An 18398-nucleotide genomic window follows, 5' to 3' on the forward strand; every position below is an offset into this window, starting at 1 on the left:
TGTCATGTCATAATATCCAGGTTATGGCATGGTTTACTGCACACTTCTTTTAGTCAGAGCTACAGTGTCTTACACTTTTATTTCACTTGTTGCTGTGAGACAACACCTGCCAAAAGCACCTTAAGGAAGGGTAGGCTGACTTTAGCTTATGGTTTGAGGGAAAAGTTGGAGTGGGGAAGGTGTGGCAACAGAGACCTGAGGTGGCTAGTTACATCATGTCTGTAGTCAGGAGACTGGGACAGATGAGCTGGTATTCAGCTCATCTTCTCCTTTTTGTATCCAGCTCAGCAACCTGGCCCAAGAAAAGTTGCCATTCAAACTCTGGGAGAGTGTTCCCACTTCACGTAAGCATTTCTGGAAACACACTGACATGTACAACCAGAAGTGTGTTTCCATGGTGATTCTAAAACCAGCTGATAATGAAAATAAACCACTACATTGCATGAGAGAAATCAAATTTGCCATTTGGTACAGAAAGGAGTGTGAGCTTAGCGTTGTAGGCAAGCTGAGCATAGAAAAAACAGATATAATTGTCAAAGTGACTAGTGTTATTAAAGAAAAACCTTGAGATGTGTACTGGGACAATATCCTCCCACTCATCAAAGAAGGCATCAGCTTTTAAAAGTGAAAATTCATCTGAAAGAAGAGTGACTGAGCTTAGAATGTCCCCAAAGAGGTTCCCTGTTTGAAAAACAAACACCTGGGTGAAGTGTTTTGTTTTGTTTTCAAAGTTCAGTAAGCACAACAGCTGTGTTAGAGGAGGCCAGACATCTTAAATTGGAAATATAACTTGGCTCTGTTGTTGGTATGGTGCCCATTTCGCAGGCATTGAAAATGAAAGATGAAGTCATAAAGGCTTGCACCACACCGGCAGAAACTGCTGAGGACTGGCAGCATTTTTCTGGGTCAGATTTCCTTTACACAGCCTCTGAGAGGCCATGGTGTGAATCTGTGAAGCTTCACTATAAGTTCTAATAGAGAAGCCAGAACTTTGGAGATAGTACGACAATGAGATCTGACATACCTGCCTAGGAAACTGCAGGCAAGGAGTGAATCTGGCTCAAGAGAGCTAGGGAGATGGGGCAACCAAAGCTCAGTAAGACACAGATTATGCCAATCATAACCTTAGGTGCTGGACACAGAGCTTCGACATTTGTTGTTTGCCTTGCTGCAATTCTTGCTTATTTTTCCTTGCTATATCCTTATCCTTATCATTAGGAATAAGAATGCCTAATCTGTGTCCTTGTATGGTAGAAGTATATGACTTAATGTTTGACTTTCCCGGGGCTCATCGTTACAAGACTGCCCTGAGTCTCAGAAAACTACGGGCTTTTGAACAGCATTGAGATTATTTAGACTACAGGGACTTTTGAAGTTGCACTAAGTGAATTTTGAATACAAAGGACTTCAGAGGCCAAGAGTAGGATGTTATGATTTAAGTGATGTGTTTGACAAGGGTTGAACTTGTGAAGGGTAATCTTAATTGTCAATGAGGTTGTCTCCAGAGCTATACAACTGAACTGAGGAGATAAGACACACCCTAACAGTGAATGACATTACCCCATTTGCTATCCTATGGGACAACTAAGTAGAACAAAAGAAATGGAGACAGCCAGCTGAGCACCAGCATTCATTTCTCTTTTGCTTTCTGTCTGAGGAAGCAATGTGAGCAGCTCATACAAATCCCACCATGCCTTCTCTGTGAAAGATTGTATCTCTCAAACTGTGACCCTAAATAAAACTCTTTCCTTGTTCATGTCCTTGTATTTTGTGACAGCAGTAAGAAATGTAACCAATTCACTATTCTATTCATGAGCATTAGGTTTCCAGATGTTTGCTGAATACATTTTCTATTAGAAAAATGATCTTCTTCAAAGAATCCTGTTTCAAATATGGTACTTCCTAATGTTCCATTAATAAAAACATTACTATTTATAATAGAATGATATAAAATGGCAAAAGGTATTGAATATTACTGGCATAAAATAGGGTGTAGAAAGAGTTGAAAGATCACGTAACATAATTGGGGACAAACATCTGTAGAAATCATCTTAGACTAAGAATAAAAATGATAATATGATGAAATATTTAGCCCCCAAATCATAATGCTTGTAATTGAGTATATACATAAACATAATAGTTCTGATGAACTTTTCTCTTCTGGGCTGACTGCACTCCCTCTAAGAGTCAAGGAGCACTCAACAAAGTCCCAAGAGCAGGCATGAGACACTCTCTTTTGAGCTGTTGGTCAGGGCTGTCTAAGATACTCCGAAAACACATAGCCTATTGCTATTATTCTTGGTTACCCACTAGAGGTGGAAGACACGTTTCTACTGCTAAAGATATCATGAACTTCAGAAACACAGCACAGAGGCCTCTGAGCTGGATGTGACCTGAAATTCATCTCTCAATTAATTATCTTTAAGGCACCATGTAATATTTCAAAGAAGGGAGGAAACCAACAGTACTACCTATATATCACACCTATGAACCACATCATTGACCTGCATGGGAGGATAACTTTCCAGGCACAGTAATGGCACACATACCTTGGTCATAACCAAGTGTTCTCGAATTGAATTTAAGGGTCACTCAGCAAGGAGGATACCATGCCTGGAACTGGAAACTTAGCGAACTATTCAGTGCTGGAGACATCATGGTTATTGGAGGAGAATCTACAGCCACTAATTTACTACACCAGCATAATCCCTAACAATAGTGTATAAGCATTTGTCCTTACATTCGCAGATAAGTGTAGTCTTCAGCCCTCATCAAGGAATCTTCTCTTTGTCCCAGAGAGCACTATGGAAAACCACAACCAATCAATATGCAGAGTTGTGGAACTGAGTCCAAATGGATTCATCTACAAAACATTCCTTTATCTGAGAATCAGGGAACACTGAGGATGAAGGTGTTGAAAGACTATAAGAGCCAGAGGGTTGGGGATTTTTCTGTGAGATTGTGTCTCCTAGTAACATCAGAAGCTACATCTGCTAGGCCTCACCAACATGTATGCTCACATGTGAGCTGAACAAGGATAACACCAACGGACGTGCCAAATTGGATGGGAGAAAACCCAGGAGGCCTCAATCCTACACAAAAACCTGCAGGAAAACAGGTAAAGCCAGAGGTGGTCTTCCCCAGAGAAGTGTATAGCAGTTGGTTGTCCAGTGTCAGTTGGCCCTGAAAATATGCACACAAATGTATGGACTCAACTAGTTATATTTAGGGACAAATATGTATACACAAATACATATATGCATGCAATAACAATTGATGGAAAAATATGAATTTGAAGGAGAGCAGGGACGGAGTACATGGGAGTGTTTGGAGGGAAGAAAGGCATGGAAGAACTGTTGTAATTAAAAAAGTCTCAAAAATAAAAACATAATGAAAAATAATAACACCAAGTACCAATTATGTTCTAGGAAGTATGCTAAGGAATTGCCTGCCTTACTTTATAATTCCCACAGGAGCTCCCTTCTTATTTATGGTCACTGGTTATAAAAACATCGAGTGGGGGCCAGAGAGAGGACTCGGTTGGTAAGAGAACTTGCTGTTAACGCATAAGAACCTAAATTCTAATCCCCAAGACACTTTGAAAAGCTCCATGTGGTCACATGCACTTGTAACCCCAAAGCTGTGGGGCCAAGATAACTGCAACTTGCTAGCAGCTAGACTATGTTCGTTCAGTGAGGGATCCTGTCTCAAGTGGAAAGAGACCAAGGCAGAGAGCTATAGAAGAGGACACCCACTGTCTTCTTCATGTGCCCCCCAGATGCAGATAACATCCCCCCGCCTCACACAGATACACTCCACTACACATGAAAAAAATCAGGTGTGACACTCAACTTTCACTTGTACTTAAAGATAACATGAAGACCTGGGGAACTGGGTTTTGAAATCTATACTCTTAAGTTGCTATATCTAGTTGATGTTAATCAGATAATTTAAACTGAGTAAGGCCCTCATTTTATACAAGAGTTAAAAAGAGGCAAGGAAAGCAAAACTACTTGGTCAAGGACATAAATTTTACTTGACTTGTTCACTATCAAAAGCATGATGATATTTTCTTACAGGTATGCTGATGTGTAGGCAAAACCCTCCCATATGGCCTTCTCACTTGCCTGATGACTTTTAGATAAAATTTCTTGTAATATTCCTAATATTCCATTCTAATTCTCATTTCATTCTGCTGTAATTGGTTCTGACAGCTCTCACCAGCTTCTCTCTTCTTCACTGTTTATTTCTTTTATTTTAGAAATTATAATAAAATTGGATTATTTCCCACTTCCTGTTCCAACCCCTAAACCCTCCCCCATATCTGCCATTGCTCTATTTTAAATGCATGGTCTCTTTTTGTTAATCAACTGCTGTTACATACAAATATGTTATCTAAACTTATACACACATATATTTGTAATTACAATATGTAATTCAGTCTGTGTGTTCCTTATGGGTATGTTTTCAGGACCGATCATTTTGTACTGGATAGCTAACTGTTTTGATAAAATCTACCCCTTCTTTCCAACTCCTCTCAAGTATCTCCCTGCCACTGTCCCTCCCAAATTCATGTGCTTTGTTTTAAACCCTCCGAGTCTACTTAGTACTTTCTGTAGACATGGCTTAGAACCATCAGCTGGTCTGAACAGCTCATTTGGGAATACATTCCTGGAGAAAACTGACTCTCATTCCATTAGTAGCCATCATTAGTAGTGCTCATGAGTTGCCAACAGCCTTTCGGCTAATGGTGGCAACTCATGAGCACTCTCTTCTTCCATGCTGGGGTTGTGGTAGAATTGACCTTACATGAGTCTTGCAGATGTAGTCAGAGCCACTTTCAGTTCTATGCCTTCTGGATATGACAATTTTTAAGTCATCCTCTTCCTCAACGAGACTTTGTTCCCACTTCTCCTAATCCTTGCTGGAGTTTAGTGTGGCTTAAATTGTGCGGCTTAAATCTTATATGTGATGCTACAGTTTCCATGCGTTCACAGGTGGATCTATCTAGAAGGTGGCGTTTCTCTGGAGACAACATCACCACCATGTCTCACAATCTTTGGATACCTGATTTTTGACAAAGAAATAAAAGATACATATTGGAGAATAGACAGCATCTTCAACAAACAGTCCTGGTCAAATTGGATAGCTACATGTAGAAGAATGAAAACAGATCTGTGCCTATCACCCTCCACAAAAACAACTCCAATGGGATGAAGGGCATCCATGTAAGACAAGACACCCTGAATCTAAGAGAAGTGAAAATGGGGACCAGGCTTGACCTCGCCAGCACAGGAAAGGACTTGCTGAACAAGACACTGACGGAACAGGCACCGAGAGTAACAATTAATAACAGAACCTCACGAAGCTCACAAGGCTTCTATATGTTAAAGCACACAGTCATTCTGGCAAAGGGGTGACCTACTGAATAGGAAAAGACCTTTACCAACCTTACACCTGGTAGAAGGCGTCTAAAATATATAAAAACTACAACGAACAAATACCGCCCCGCAAAGAATCACCTGAACAAAAACCACCCAATTAAAAATGGGGTACAGAACTAAGCAGGGAATTCTTAAAAGAGGAAACATAAATGGCTGAGAAATGCTTAAAGAAATATTCATTGATAGCTATCAGGGAAATGCAAATTAAAACTACTTAGTGATTTGTATCTCATACTAGTTAGAGTAGCCAAGATCAATAATTTTTGACATTTCTATTGTTGTTGATACCCATGGAGGTCAGATAGGACCCAAGGTATTATTTCAATTTTCTGCATATGCTGAGGCTTGTTTTGTGTCTGAATATGCTAAATTTGTAGAATGTTCCATGGGATGCCAAGAAAAAATATATATATTAGTATTGGGATGGAATGTTCTGTAGATATCTGTTAGAGGTTTTAGATTTATGATTTTTTTAAGTCTAGTATTTCTCTGGTTAGTTTTTATATGGATGACCTGTCTGTCAGTGAGAGCTAGATATCGAAGTCACCCACTGTCACTGTTTTAGGAACATTTATAAAATTTGTTGACATTCTGATAGGTGTATACATGTTTAGAATTGCAATATTCTCTTGGTTAATTTTTTTTATTAATTTGTACTGTCCTTCCCTATCTCTTCTGATTAGTTTTGGTTTGAAGTCTATTTGTCAGCTATTATAATAGTTCCTTCCTAGTTCCATTTGTTTGGAATGCCTTTTTCCATTCTTAACCTATGCTGATGTTTGTCCTTGCTGGAGAAGTGTGGCTTTGTTTTGTTGTTGGTTTGCTTAGTTTTGATGCATTGGAAAAATGGATCCTGTTTTCCATCCAACCTGTTAGTCTGTACCTTTTTTTTTGGAATAGGAATCATTAATAATAAAAGTTATTCTTGAACTGGGTTTATTCATTCCTGTTACTTTCTTGTTGTGGTGGGTTTATTTCTCCTCTTTTGGTTAATTTTTCTGTGATTATTTATTCCTTGTGTAAAAATATAGACTGCTTCATAAATTTGCATGCCATCCTTATATAAAGGCCATGATAATCTTATTTTTTATCATTCCTATTTTAGTACATATACTTCCAGAGTGAGTACTTTTAGGTGTATTTCTAAACAAAGAAAGACAATTTGCTTTGGGAAGATTATGTCTATCAAATTACTTTCAAAAGCAGGTGATACTTCATCTGTCTTGGGTTGTAGGGAGACAATAATGTTAAGTATCTCTCCGTTTCTGTTCATTTATAATCAAATCACATTTACATTCTTTCTATTTAAATTTTTCTTGGATTCCTACTACAGCATTTTCTTTTTGTCAATGCCAATCAGTAGTGTTGCTCCAGCTAATGTATTGCTTAGAGATATAGGTATAAAAGTTGTTCAAATGATAGAAACATATATACAATAAGACCTTTTACTTGAAACTCAAATGAAGGAGCACAGATCCTTATTAAATTTATTTTACAATATATCCAAACCTGCCAGTGCTTTTCAATGTGAACTTATGCATTAACATGGGAGGTGTTAGTAGGGGTTGTTCCCAGAGGGAGTTATGATCATTAAAAATATATTTTAAAATACTCTTGGAAGCTTTATTGAAGTATATTATCTTCAGGTTTCATTAAAATAGAAATTAAAACACATTTACTTATAAGACTAATATCCTGATAATTTTATAGGCATGCTTTCAAAGACCATAAGATTATGGTTAATACTGCATACAATTTAAAATAAATGAATATTTCGTCCTTCCTGAACACTTAAAATGCTTAAAAAAATCCCCCAGGCAAACTTTATTTTAAATTATAATTCCTGATGCTATTGGCAAATGCATAATAATACATATGACCAATCTTACTTCTGGAGCTGCAAGCACAATTAATAAATCATCACTGAAGTGACCTGACCATAGTCAGTATGCTCGGGAACAAGGCCAGCAGGTCATTAATCAAAACATGCACCAGGGAAAGCGAGAGCCACAGCTTCAACAGCTAGGTAAACACACGGAAAGCTAATAAAAACTACCTTGTTTTAAAACCACCACTGTGTTTACTTTTCCAAGTAACATAAACATTATGATAAAATTAAAGTTGTATAATACAAGAAGTTTGTTTTGATGACCTAAGAAAATATATAGCAATTCGATTCTAGGTTCTGAATTTGACAATAAAGAAGTTTAAAATTCAGATATGCCACACGGTAAGAATTAGCTATTTCTGTATGATATTCTCCATATAGATAAATATATATGCAAATATTTCAAATAATTGAGTTTCAACTTCAAAAAGCAATACATTATTAACAGCTTTAGGAATCAAATAAAAATACAGAAGTAGGTGGAACATTTGGAATATGCAATTTCTCCTCTCTCTTCATATATAATGTATATGTGTGCCTATGTAGAGCAAATTTTATCAATTTTTTAAATATGGCTTTCAAAACATGTTGCCTTCATCTGACATTATACTTCATTCATTAGTAAAGAGAAGGAAAATATTTTCTGAGTTAACAGAAAAGAGGCATAGACAATTCTCATTTCCACAGGAAATAGAAGAAAAGGAATTATTCTAGGTCTAAACAATTCATAATTACCCTTGCCTTTCCAGGAAAAGATGTACATGATTTAGCCAACAGATCTAGGAAGATAGTGTTTTCAAAGATGAAGTCCGGTACAATTTTAGATGTGCTAGTACTTTCTATCCTCACCTCTCCTAAAGACACAAAGCTGTTATTAACCCAATCTCTGAACTCACAGGTCTTGCAATTATGTCTCTATTGTGCTAATACAGTGGTTTGAAGCAAGAAATTGAACCTCATTGAAGTTCAACTTTATTCAGTTATTTTACAAATATGTATAAAATGTAGCCCCAATTAATAGAGTTGCAATGAAAACTAAATACATTAAAGATGTTCAATTAAGATGTTTAATATAGTATGACTTGGCACACAGGAATCAATCCAAAATTAATATGGTAGTATAACTGCTGTAGAATATTCCTTTACACTGTGTGAAGATGTGTCATTGTGATTGCTTTAATAAAAAACTAATCAGCCAACAGCTAGGCAGGAGGTATAGGTGGGACTGCCAGACAGAGAGAGTGCTGGGAGAAAGGAAGGGGGAGTTGCCAGGCAGGTGCAGAAAAACACACTGGACAGTACAGAGTAAAGTTAACTGAGTCACGTAAAAGAACACAAGTTAAAAAGTACAGGTTCATTTAAGTTATAAGAATTAGTTAGGAACAAGCCTAAGCTAAGGTCAAGCTTTCATAATTCATAAGAGGTCTCCATGTGGTTACTTGGGAGCTAAGAGACAGGAAGGAAGGAAGGCGCAGAAAAAGCAGGATGGGCAGTAGAGGGTCAAGGTAAGAGCTTTCATAATTAATAAGTCTCCGTGTCATTTTTTGTGAGCTGGCATCGCCCCAAATCCATCTACATATAACAGTAGCTAAAAATACAGTCCGTGGAATAGGATGAATCTATCCTAAAACAAAGAGCCAGAAAATTACTTAGTTTAAGAGCAAATAAACTAATTTATCTAGAGCTGAGTTTTCTGATCTATGCAATGTGTAAAGGTAAATAATATAACATACATATGAATCATTTATCTATTTATATCTGTATACCATTTAGTACTATGCTTAAGATATGAAAACATTAAAAATTATTAAATTTAATAACTTCTGCATCATTTACAGAAATTAAAATTTAGATGGCAAGCTGGAGAAACAAGATTAATATTTAGGATGTTAGGAGCACTAAAGCAATAGGAAACAAATATGGCTTACTGAAAAGAGCTGAAGTTATGAAGGGATAAATGACAAAATTCCAAAAAGGATCTGAGAAAGCAAATCGTGAGCCACATGAAATATGGGGAAAGTGACTCAAGAAGATCAAAGTCAGCCTGGATAACACACAGAGACACTTCCACAGTACACACACGCACGCACGCACTCATGCACGCACGCATGCACACATGCATGCACAAGTATGCATACATATAAATGAGCTCTCTAATGGTTAAACAGAAAAAGTTTAAATAATGGGATAATATCTGTCTATTAAAATGATTTGGCTATAACCAAAATGAGAAGATTATGAAAAGCACAAAGCATATACTACTCCTGAAGTCAAAATAGTTAAGAGTCTTTGAGGAATCCTGACAAAGAAGACACAAGACATTATTTCTCTGATGTTCTAGTAATTTTATTTTTGGGACCCTCCCTAAGAAAATAACCAATTTTTAAAAATTACACTACATATTATATTAACATAAACACAATGCTTTTTCCAAAAATGCAAAAAGACACAGATTCCAATGGAAGATTGGTTAAAGAAATGTTAAAAAATTTACAGAGTAGAATGTCAAATTCCATTGGATAATCTATTCAGGTGAAAACTTTACACGTATTTGTATTTAAGAATAGGTTGTATCATTCATGCTGGGTGCCTAGTTTTGTAAACTAAATGCAGATGAAGGAGAGCAAACAGGATACAGATCTACTACAGTTAGTGCTGCTCATCTTCATGTGGAAGAGACTGTGAGCTACACAGCTCCATCCTTGCTGCCTCTATTTTCTGATTATTTTCGAATGACCATTTACCCCTTCTATAATTAGAAAACTAATAAAATGAAGCTCATTTCACTAAAAACAAATGGATTAATAGTATCTTTCTCCCTTGTATTTTTAGCAACCAGACCCTTAATTTTTTTTTTAAAATATGTCTAACCCTGATGGCTCTATGGGTGAAGAGCTTGCTATGTAAGTGTCCTGACCTGAGTGGAGATCCCCAGAACACATGTATATCCAGATGTGGAAGCATGTGTCTGTAATCCAAGGGTGCCTACAGAGATGTGGGAGACAGAGACAGAAGCATGTCCAGAAGCTTGCAGACAAATTACCCTGGCACACAGTGGGGAAGAAGAGACCCTGAGACTCCCAGGTTCGTGGTGAGACCCAATTCCAGTCTTATTTCAGAGTGTTCCCTTTACCATTCACTATGCACCTGAACTACAACAGCTTCCACACATCTTTAATGGAACACTTAAGTGAGGGTAACTCAGAACACAGCTCAAACTCCTCTGGTACAGTTTGAGGAGCAACATCTGTGAAGTTTTAATTTTTTTTTTATTATTTTGGAAAACATGTTTGAACTTTTTTAGAAGACATCTACCGCACAGAAAACTAAATCATTCCCCATGAAATTCTGCTTGAAACACAGGAACCTAGACATATTTTATTTGTAGCCTGTAGAAACAAAAACAGTCTCTAGAAGTTTCTAAAGGCTATGCAAGAATTTGTTTATACTTTGGCTTGGTGCTTTAATGGATTTGTCCTGCAACTGCAAATGAGGTGGTGCTGAATGTTTTCACATGTGTCCTATCACTCAGAAAATGACCTTATTACTCCCAGCAAAGGCCATCAATTCGGTAAGCAAACAACCTCCTAAGCAGGATTGTACAGAGAATGTAAGGAGATCCCACAGACACACTAGAGTGTTCTCTTATAATTCATTTTAATGCCTAGCATTATAATTATGTTTGAAATTTCTTTGTATTATAAAATCAGTACTAGAGAGAATCCTATTCCTTGGGTTGTTACTTGTTCTGTATGTCTCCATTTTGGAGAGTGTAATGGAGATGAATTGTTTATAATGCTGAGCTTAAGAACATTTGGAAACTCAGTCAAATAAATTATTTACTGTGGAGGTTCTCAGAAAATTTAATGTGTAAATATCTAAGTTATGGAGACGGGAGTACAAAGGGATAATGGTGATGATTCACATCATTTTCCAACATAATTTGGAGGTATCAGAACCCTTGCTGGAGCATAACCTTTCATTCCTGTCTCTAAAATGAATGGTGTCATATGAGTGCATCATCACCAAACTCCAGTCAATGCTTATACTTCTTTTCTGTATCTCACATGGAGGCTCTTGGTTCATATCTACTAGGCTTCTCTTGGCCAGAGGAGACTCTTAATAACACTGTTGATAAGGGCTTATGGAATTCACATATTTCCTCGTTTTATTTCCCAACTTGGTTGCCAGTAATACTAGTCTGGCAACAACTTGATGTGGATCTACTCTTAGAGTCCTCTCCATTTTTCTCAGAAAAACTATTTTAAGAGAAAACAGTTTTCATTTATAAGTTTTTATGAATAAATGACACCGCCTTTGTTAATATGTAACCCAATCTCTTTAGCTAAAACAGATTTGTGAGGGGGTGAGAAGCAGAAAAATTAAAGGAAGAAAGCAGAGAAACATCTGAAAGGCATTAATTATACCTGTGGTTATATTTTATCTGTGTCCCCCAATAAAGTTTATCTGAGGATCAGAGGAAAAAGGCAGCTACTATATTAAACATAGAAGTCAGGCAGTGGTAGCACATGCCTTTAATCCTATCACTCAGGAGGCAGAGATCCATCTGGATCTCTGTGAGCTCAAGGCCACACTAGGAACAGAGTCAGATGTGGTAGCATACGCTTTAAATTCCAACAGTAGTTAAACCATAAAGGTCTGGATGTCTGTACAAACAGGAAATGACAGAGTTGGGTAGGAAGAGGAAGTGATGTAGCTGTCAGAGAAAGGAAATGAGATGGCAGAACAGAAAGGCATAAGGGAGTGGGTATACAGGAAGTAGCTCACTTTTGGCTGAGGATCTCCAAGTGGTAAGAACATGGCTGGGAATTTTCTGATCTCTCGGTTTTAACCCCCAAATCTGGATCCAGTTTTTGTTTTTTAATAAAAGAAGACCATTTAGCAATTTGTGTTACATATACCATTTACAGTATTGTTTTCTGGTTTTATTATTTGGCTGAGAATCCTAATCAGACAGGGAAATTGCCCCAATTTAGCTAAATAATGAACACATTCATCAGTTTCTTTAAAAAGTCTAGCCAGAATTCACTTCAGGGTGCACCAACAGTGTGCTATGAATAGACTTCTACTTGCTTCTATGAACAGAGTGGTATATACATACATTAGCTTTTATAGGATTTTGGAAGAAATAAAAATTTCTTAATTTAGAAAGATTTATGTAGAAAAATTCTTTCTTAGATATTTTGCTATATAATATATAGTAAGGTTTCATTAAGATTTTAAGATGAGCAGCTAGAGTGATGGGTTAGTGGTTAAGAGTACTTATTGCTCTTACAGAGGATTTGGTTTTGGTTCCCAGACCCCATGGTGGCTCACAACCATGTGACCCTCCAGTTCCAGGGGATCTAATGTCCTCTTCTGACTTTCATAGCCACTAGGCACATATGTGTAGTAGACATGCATTCATAAATGTAGGCAAAACATTAAAAATAAGTGAAATTTAAAAAATTAAAAGTAAAAAAAAAAAACCTTGAAAGATGGACACCAAATAAAGCTAGAATACAATGTTATTTCATTTACTTATTTTGCCAGCATAAATTTCATAGAAAGTAATTTTACAATGCTCTTGTACGGTCTCAGTTTTGACCCTGGTGGCATTCTTGAAGTATATAAATCTGGCAGTATTTTCACACCTTCTGTAGACTCTGCCACAGGAGTGAGAAGGCGAACACGTCTACAGTCACAGCTCTGCGTGGTACAGTGTGGTAGAGAGCAAGGGATGCACAGCACATGGTTACCCTGAATAGGAACTGAGCGCTAGGCTGACTGACAGTGAAGGATGATGCCCCTGAAGCACAGCCACACTGTCTGCATTAGTCACACTGAGTTTTCAATAAATATTTATCAATATACACCAGACTGGAGGATTTCAGAATAATACTAGAAGCAGTACAACACTAGCAATCTAAAAATATTCCTAAGTAAAGGGATTTATATTCATTAGAAAGAAGCAAAATGACAGTATACGTCTGCAGCTCTGGACTGCTAATTCATGCTAAATTAAGCTTTTATTCTTGTAAGCATCTAGTACCTTCAGCATGTTTTCAATTTTTTATTTTCTTGTGTTTCAAAAAATGAAAGCTGCATCATTGTGAATTCAAGATCACAATACAAGAAGCTTAAAACAAGACAGAGAAAAGTACAATAACTTGAGACATATTTAAATCATAGATATCAACAATGTAATAGTGGCCGACATATCAGAATTTTCTGCCCAATCTGATAGTTTGATAAGATTTTTAAAAGATTTTTTATTAAAATATTTTCATATAGTTTGATCCCATTCTTTCCCCTCCCTCAACTCTAAAGAACCTCTTAACTTCCCTTACTCATCAAACCTCATGCTCTCTCTTTCAAACAACAAAAACTCAACAAACAAAAATGAAAATCGAAACAAACAAGCTAAAATAAAATCTAATGAGACAAAAATTACGAAAACAAGACAAAGAGTAAAAAATAAAAAAGGAGTCTGTTTTGCGTTGTCCCAGTTCTCCTGGGCATGGGGCCTGCCCTGGTTTTCCCTTCCCAGATGGTGTCAATTGCAAATAGCTTCTTAGCCAGGGTGCTTTATGCCAGCTTCCCTGCCTCAGGGCTTAGATTTGTCTGTTTTTAACCTGGGCAGGTCTCGTGAACGTGGCACAGTTTCTCTGAGTTCGTATGTGTATCACTCCGGTTATGTCTGTAAGACACTGTTTCCTTGGAGTCATCTATCACATCTGGATCTTACAATCTTCCTGAAAGCCTGCTCTTCTGTATAGAGCCTCAAGGGGAATGGTTTGATACAGACATCTATTTAGAGCTCAGTGCTCTAACGTCTCCCAAGCTGCATTTTGTCAGCTTTGGATCTCTGTGTCACTTTCCATCTGCTCCAAGAAGAACGTTCTCTGTTGAGGGCTGAGTGGGGCCCTCATCTCTTGGCCGTTAGGAGTCATTTTGTTGCTATGTTCATTTAGTGGAATAACAGTAATAGGTTTTTCACAAGGGTCCATGATCTATCTAGTCTCAGGTTCTAGGCCATTTTAGCAGTGTCAGGTATGAGTCCCATTTCATGGAATGGGCCTTACACCCAATATTTAAAAATGGTTGGCTACTTCCATGACATTTATGTCTCTCTTGTACTAGTATATCTTATATATAGGTAGGTCATTGCTGTTCATCATTGGTATTGTAGCTGGGAGATATTGATGATTAATTTTCTCCTCTGGTAGCAATGCCAAGCACCTTCCAAAACCATGAAGGGTAAGTAAGGGTGAAGCCTTAGATTAGTCAACAGTTTGCTTTTTCCATGTTGGATAGCATAAGCAAGTTATGTCTTTAGACATAGGGATTTACCATCCATTTATGAAGAAAGAATAAAGGGGTGAAACTGGACTAGAAGGAAATGCAGAAAGGGTCTACATGGAAAAAATTAGGGGTTCCTGGATCTGAACCAAGTGGTCCAAGATCCTAGGAAATGAAAGTGGTGTGGGAGGAGAGGCACCTGCTGGGGGGGATGCAGCAGGACTAGGAGTTAAGTTGAGAGACTGGAAGCCAGGACAGAAAGGAACAGAAAGGTTCCCTACCAGAGTCCCAGCCTAGTAGGGCTGTATTGGGTCCTTGATACAGTGTGGTTCTGTGGCTCCTCCCAGTCACAAAGGAATAGAGATGAGATAGAACAAAGGCCTGAAATGGGGAAGACCTAGGGGGGCCTTGGTATGCAACACGATGCTAGGTACCAAGGGTCTGGAATAATTTGATGCATCTTAAAAAGAGTTACAAAGCAGTGTCACCAGGCAGAAAACACTGAAGGGAGACTTGCTCTGTAATATTGGGGATGCTCTTATATTAGAGGAAAGGTAGAGTTCGTAATAAGGGTACGTGCTCACCATGGTCTGCCCTCAGAGTAGCACCCACCAGTATCTAACACTAGCGGCCTTGCTCTCTATCACATGTACACCTCTGGGCATGTCCTTCCAGCCTAGACCACGATTGAACACTTATTTCCATCCTACCTCACTGTTCTACACCTCCTATCCCTTCGGGTTATAGATCAAATGATGGATTCTTCAAGCTGAATACTCTGTGGTGTTTCTGATACATCCTGAAGGTCTTCAAATCTAGTTTAATTATCTAATTGCATCCTGTCATACAAACTATGTTATATGAAATGCAGTAAGGTGACTACTTTGCATAGCAATGTATGGGAAGTCATAGAAAAAAAACCCAAAAATGCCCACTGTGTATTTCCTTAGTCAATGTACAGTTAGATGGCCACCATATAGTAAATGCCAGCTACTGAGGCTGAGGCCATCATGGGAGACATAGAGGAAGTCATCTTGTAAGCAACTGAATCAAATACTTAAAATTCCACATGGGTTAAAAGTAATGTTTTTTTTTTCTCTCTTTCCTCATCTTTGAGACAGTATGGCATTTAGGCCAGACAGGCATTGAGCTCACTATGCAGCCAACAAAGAGGATGTCCTTGAATTTCTGATTCTCTTGCTTCCAACTCCAAAGGGTATGATTATAAGGATATATGACCATACCAAAGTGCTAAGGATTGAACCCAGAATTTTGGGCATGCTAGATAAGCACTCGACAAAAATAGAACTATATTTCATTCTAAGAGATATTTCTACTGACTATACTTAAAAATATACCAAAAGAAACATTTCATATATTTTAGTAAACTTTACAAAAAGATTATACCTCCATTAGAACCATTAAACCAAAGCAGACCATCATATAAACAATTACATAAAACAGTGACCCATTAATGTTGTACTAACAATGAAATGCTTTATAAAATAAACAGTTCATTTGCTTGGAAAGCTAAAGTTGATGATAATAACCTAAATCATGTATACAGTGTTAAGAAGAATTGGTTAGAAAAAACTGTTTAAGAAGCAGTATAACATATGGAAGTTTTTATTTAAAAAAAAAAAAGGGAAATCTGTAGTAGGAAGTTTTCTCCAGTCTGGCCAGGTCCCTGCAGTCCTGTGGCCCACTTATAAAGTAATCACTCAGAAGCTTATATTAATTATAACAGCTGTATGGTCATTAGCTCAGGCTTATTACTGACTAGCTCTTACACTTAAATTAACCCATAATCCTTATCTATGTTTAGCCATGTGGCTCGGTACCTTTTTTCAGTTCTTCCTTGTCATCTTGCTTCCTCTGTGTCTGGCTGGCAACTCCTGACTCTGCCCTTCCTCTTCCCAGCATTCTCCTTGTCTGCTTACCCTGCCTATACTTCCTGCCTGGGTACTGGCCAATCAGCATTTTATTTATTAACCAATCAGAGCAACACACATTTACAGCATACAGAATGATATCCCACAGCACTTCCCTTTTTTTGTCTAATCAAAAAGGAAGGTTTGAACTTTAACATAGCAAAATTACATATAGCAAAACAGGTATCAAGCAAGAATTAGAATTATAGTTATAATATCTAGTCTATTTGTATTTGGCAAAATTAAAGAAGATATCCTATCTATCCTATATTTGTGAGTCTAAGGTTTCACATCTACCTTATCTATTATCATAACCAAGGAAAACCATAATTAAAACTATCTAGTCTTCAACTACATCAAAGACCTAAGAAGGATATAATATTACCTAAGTAAACAGGAAGAACAGTGTAAGCAACTTCCAAAAATCTAGAATGACAGAGACAGCTGGCTACCTGGACAGTTACCCAAAGTTCTTCTGTAATGTTGGGACATCAATCTTTAGCCCATAGGCCTAAAGTCTCTCAGTCACTTTTCTCTGTGTGCTGTAGAACGTCTGGCAGTTTCTTCTGCAAAGCAGGAACCTGAAGGACCATTTTTCCTTGCAAAGTTCAGTGGTCATCTTCCTATGGGTCCTACATGTACAGTCGATACAACATTTTGTCAAGTAGTCTAGGCAAGAACAGTTTCTGGCCCAAATGACTATTTTTGTCAAGAAGAAGAAGGAGGAGGAGGAGGAGGAGGAGGAGGAAGAAGAAGAAGAAGAAGAAGGAAGGAGGAGGAGGAAGGAGGAAGAGGAGGAGGAAGAAGAAGGAGGAGGAGGATGTGGAGGAAGAAGAAGAAGAAGAAGAAGAAGAAGAAGAAGAAGAAGAAGAAGAAGAAGAAGAAGAAGGAAGGAGGAGGAGGAGGAAGAAGAAGAAGAAGGAAGAAGGAGGAGGAGGAAGAAGAAGAAGGAAGAAGGAGGAGGAGGAGGAAGAAGAAGAAGGAGGAGGAGGAGGTGGAGGAAGAAGAAGAAGGAAGGAGGAGGAGGAGGAAGAAGAAGAAGAAGGAAGAAGGAGGAGGAGGAAGAAGAAGGAAGAAGGAGGAGGAGGAGGAGGAAGAAGAAGAAGAAAGGAGGAGGAGGAGGGGGGAGGAGGAGGAGGAGGAGGAGGAGGAGGAGGAAGAAGAAGGAGAAGAAGAAGAAGAAGAAGAAGAAGAAGAAGAAGAAGAAGAAGAAGAAGAAGAAGAAGAAGAAGAAGAAGAAGAAGAAGGAGAACTCCACATGGAGTGTCTTCAGTGCCCATCATCTTCCTTGAAGTAATTGGTATTGCCAGGAGCAGACGTGTGTCATTGTCCAGAAAAGTCTAAGTTTTAAAACATTTTAAATACCATATTCTGTGGGTCTTTGAAGTGTTTGAAAATTATCTACCTAACTGAATTATATCTATGTATACCTAGAAAACTTAACATGACTATAAGTTTGACTATCATAGAAGACTAATTATTAATCTGTATTTTTAAATTATTCATTACAATTTAAATGAGCTGCACAAACATAATATCTTAAACAAGAGTAGAAGTATACACATAGTATAACAAAATTAACTTTAAATTTGTATCAATAAACTAAAATCTATACCATTGTAAAACATTTTAAACATTTTAAACTTTTCTCTTTAAAAGTAGGTTCAACAATCCACCCTTTTATCCTATCATATCTATATCCTATATTTTATGTCATATTCCCCTTCTTCTTTTAGAAAAATATTGACTATGACCAATAACAATTTGTAACATACAACCTAAACAAAGACAAATATTCATAATCTATTTTTTGGGAATGCGGGCATAGTTTTC

The 18398-nt window shown here is 37.5% G+C and overlaps 1 protein-coding gene and 1 non-coding gene across 4 annotated transcripts in view; both read right to left on the minus strand.

Moving 5' to 3' along the window:
- The window catches only part of Xrcc4 (X-ray repair cross complementing 4), a 243229-nt gene that overhangs the window by 69523 nt on the left and 155308 nt on the right, over positions 1-18398 (minus strand). The window lies entirely within an intron of this gene.
- LOC121823006 (U6 spliceosomal RNA) lies at positions 6466-6573 on the minus strand. Its single transcript, XR_006064301.1, has one exon. It is a non-coding gene; the product is annotated as a U6 spliceosomal RNA (small nuclear RNA).

This window comes from Peromyscus maniculatus, chromosome 15 (assembly GCF_049852395.1).
Source record: "Peromyscus maniculatus bairdii isolate BWxNUB_F1_BW_parent chromosome 15, HU_Pman_BW_mat_3.1, whole genome shotgun sequence".
NCBI classification, from domain to species: domain Eukaryota; kingdom Metazoa; phylum Chordata; class Mammalia; order Rodentia; family Cricetidae; genus Peromyscus; species Peromyscus maniculatus.